We start from the raw sequence: 4,131 nt of genomic DNA on the forward strand, positions 1-4,131 counted from the left end.
TTAAATCCCTTCCTAATAAATTCTTATTTACCTCAGGTATTAGTAATAAATCATTCAATCCAAATCTTGTATCAGATTCTATTTGTACATCTTTAATTATGGGAACCTGAAAAACTTCCCCTTTAACCCCTACTACTGGGACACGCTCGCAGCTAACACTACAGCCCTGAGGCAGTTTTCTCACTGTGGACCTAGAAGCCCCTGTATCTACTAAAAATGTGATTTCTTCATTTTGAGGACCTACTTTTAATTTTATCAAGGGCTCTTCTGATGTTTTGGTCCTCATTAAATAAATGAGCCCCTGATCTCCCTAATCTTCTTGAAACATCTTTTCATCCTGCTGCCTCTTTTTGCAGACTATCAGTACTTGTCCTTTTTGGTGACAGTAGAAACAGATGGGACCACTGGTGTCCCAGACGGAATTGGCCATGGCTTTAGGGACAGCAGTGCAGATGGAGCCTTGGTGGAGCAGAGAGAAGTTGAGCAGGAGGAAGTCCCTCGGGGTGTGCAGCTGGTGGTCGCAGACTCTCACAGGGATGAGGAAGCCGTTGCCCAGAAGGGCAGCCTTGGCGATGCCCAGGAAGAGCTCCAAGGGCGGGAGCTGCAGCTCTGGTCTGGAAAGGCCAGGAGGAGGAACTGGGTGCTGGAGCTGCTGCTGGAAAAATATTGGAGCAAATATTCCAATGAGAGCTTTGAAGGCCAAAGTGGAGCAGGGTTCCATGTGAACAGCAGTTGAACATGGGTCAGTCGGTCCTAAGCGATAGGCGAGCGCCGTTCCGAAAGGGCGGGCGATGGCCTCCGTTGCCCTCAGCCGATCGAAAGGGAGTCGGGTTCAGATCCCGAATCCGGAGGGCCGGAGACGGGTGCCGCGAGGTGCCCAGTGCGGTGACACAACCAATCCCGGAGAAGCCGGCGGGAGCCCCAGGGAGAGTTCTCTTTTCTTTGTGAAGGGCTGGGCACCCTGGAATGGGTTCGCCCTGAGAGAGGGGCCCGCGCCTTGGAAAGTGTCGCGGTTCTGGCGGCATCCGGTGAGCTCTCGCTGGCCTGTGAAAATCCAGGGGAGAGGGTGTAAGTCTCGCGCCGGGCTGTACCCATATCCGCAGCAGGTCTCCAAGGTGAACAGCCTCTGGCATGTTGGAACAATGTAGGTAAGGGAAGTCGGCAAGCCGGATCCGTAACTTCGGGATAAGGATTGGCTCTAAGGGCTGGGTTGGTCGGGCTGGGGTGCGAAGTGGGGCTGGGCGCGCGCAGCAGGGACTCTGGACGCGTGTCGGTGCCCTTCCCGTGGATCGCCCCAGCTGCGGTGGGCGCCGCTCGCCTCCTCCTCCGCCCACCCTCCGCCTTGCCGCTGCCTTCGCCCCAGCGGCGGCCGCCATCATCGCCGCACGCCACCGCCCCCCGTTGGTTCCCACCGGCGGGGGTCTGAGCGGTTTGCACAGGGGAGGGTCCCCGGGGGGGGTCCCCGGGCCAGCACCCCTCCTCGGCCAGCGCCTAGCAGCCGGCTTAGAACTGGTGCGGACCAGGGGAATCCAACTGTTTAATTAAAACAAAGCATCGCGAAGGCCCGAGGCGGGTGTTGACGCGATGTGATTTCTGCCCAGTGCTCTGAATGTCAAAGTGAAGAAATTCAATGAAGCGCGGGTAAACGGCAGGAGTAACTATGACTCTCTTGAGGCGGCTCCTGAGAGTATAGTTACAACCTGGGCTCAGCTGCAGAAGTCACACCTCCCCGTGGTCCCGCCGGACACCCGTCAAGGGTGGCCAAGTTGACTTCTGCCCCAGGGCGAGCAAGGGGTACCGTGCTGCCCCTCCCTGCCTGTGGGAGTCGCGCCCCACTTGCAGTTTCGCAATCCACAGAAACAAACCTGATGGTTGAGGCTCGCTCATCTCCGTGAGAGTGCCCTCTTCCCAAAGGCCTCATCCACGGGCCAGTGAGTTGGACAAATGTGCTGGCAGCAGGTTGGTTTTGGATATGTTGCCAGCCGGGAACCTGTAACAAACTGAAGTTGACGATCCTCCGAGGGGAAGCCCCACTCCCCTCGGTTGTACCTCCAAATCTTGGGCACTGCTGACTTTGGGCCAGGGGTCATGCAACCCAAGTCTGCCATGTCCCGTCCAAGTCCCGCGGGGTGGCGTAGCTGGATCAAGCACGGCAGCACTCGGGGGGTAGTGCTGCCATGAGCCACCAGGGACCCCCCAAATTTCAGTGTGCGCCATCGCCTGCCAGGGCCGGCCTGAGTTGGCCTCTGCGTTGTGAGTGGAACGTACGTCAACCCAGGTAGCTGTGCGACAGGGCATGTGTACCTGTGATTGCATTTGCGGTGTATGTCCGTTTGTTCTGACCATGTGGGCGCGCCAGGTACCCACACTGGTACTGCCACCACTGGTGGGAGTACAAAGATCTGTACCCGACCCCATCCGTGCACTTGGCTTCATTGCGAGTTGACTTGAAGGGGCCATGCAGTCATGTCCCACAGTGGCCACGTCACTGGGGGCCCGGTCGTACCCGAGTCCGAGAGAGGCCGGACTCTCGGTGGGTCTCTCACTTCCGCGCACTGTGTGCCCCCGCGGTGTGAGCATGTTACCGTCAGTTGCCCAGGACTTGGCCGAAATGACCGGATTTCGACCACGGTGGACGGGCCACCGTCACTTAACCTGGAAAGGGAACATATATAACCTATATGTGTTCGAAAAAGAAGCTTTAGAGAGTCAGGTTACCAACTGGGCTTTGCTGCGGAAGTCACACCTCCTAGTGGTCCCGCTGGACACCCATATAGGGTGACTAAGTTGACTTCCGCCCCAGTGTCAGTGAGGGTGCCGTATCGGCCTCTCCCTACCGATTGGACTCGCCACCCAGCGGTAGCTTCACAACCTTGCTGAAACCAGAAAGCAATTGGCACAGCTTCTGAGCTGCTGCCCAGAGCCTTGTCCACGGGCTACGGTTGGACACAGTTGGCAGTGTGGGAGAGGGCCACCTGCTAACTTCGACCACCCTCACTTGATCTTGACAGTTACTAGTTTTTACCAGTCTTGACAATGGTCCAACTACTGTCTTTGCGGTACATGTCAATAGCTACTCAGACAGACCCTTCAGATCTGTGGGTCCAAAAAGCCAACATTCCATCTGTTCCCCCTGCCATACACAATGATGAAGGATTCGATCTGGCGAGTTTGGAGTTTATGAACTCCACCTATTCCGACACAGGTAGACTCCATCTAGATATTGGTCAGGTGGGATTGACTGATTTTACTGAGCTGTATGAGACCTTGCCCATTGGGTTGGCTCAGGAACTTAACTCTGAGTGCAGAGTGAGAGCGAGTGAAGAGCCTAGTACACCCATTGCTCTTCAAAAAACCAATAAGGGCGAGCCATTACTAAAAACACCCGTTCTGTCCGTTAAGGATAAAGACCTGGCTTGTCCTAGTTGCGACATCCATTTCACCAGGATGTCAGGATTAGTCGAGTATCTGCTGAGAAATCACGGACAGAAAAAGATCATTTTCCAATGTCCGAAGTGCGGTAAACAAAATCTCAATTGCCGCAGCATACAATGTCATATCCCACGATGCAAAGGGATGGTGTGTGTGGTTCCAACAGGTGACTGGACGTGTGAGGTATGCCAGAGAAGTTTTAACTCCAAGATTGGCCTGGGACAACATAAGAGATTGATGCATCCCTTTGAGAGAAATAAAGAGCGAATTGTGGCCTCCCATCCAAAGGAAACATCACAGAGAGGGGCCCACAACAAGGTGTGGTCAGAGAGTGAGGAAGCGCTACTAAGACAGCTGATAACAGAGTACGCCGGGTGCAAGAATGTAAACCTAAGAATTGTGGAGTGATTGCCAACAAAAACAACTAAACAAATAAGGGATAAAAAGCACCTTTTGATAAAGGCCCCTTCCAAGCACTCACAAGAGGTGAAAGGACAGAAGTGCATGAGGTGAATTCTAGGATGGAAGTACAAAAAAAAGCCCCCCAGGAGATGGAACTGCTGAGGGGAAATGAATTGAAGCTCCATTATCACGATGCCATCAGAGAGAAATTGGCGGTGCACGAGTTACCCAACTGTCAAAGAGCCTTCAAGAAGGTTCTAAAGGGAAAAGACCCACAAAAGGCGGTGAATAAGTGCT

This window comes from Sturnus vulgaris, unplaced genomic scaffold (genome assembly GCF_052056855.1).
Source record: "Sturnus vulgaris isolate bStuVul1 unplaced genomic scaffold, bStuVul1.hap1 Scaffold_180, whole genome shotgun sequence".
NCBI classification, from domain to species: Eukaryota; Metazoa; Chordata; class Aves; order Passeriformes; family Sturnidae; genus Sturnus; species Sturnus vulgaris.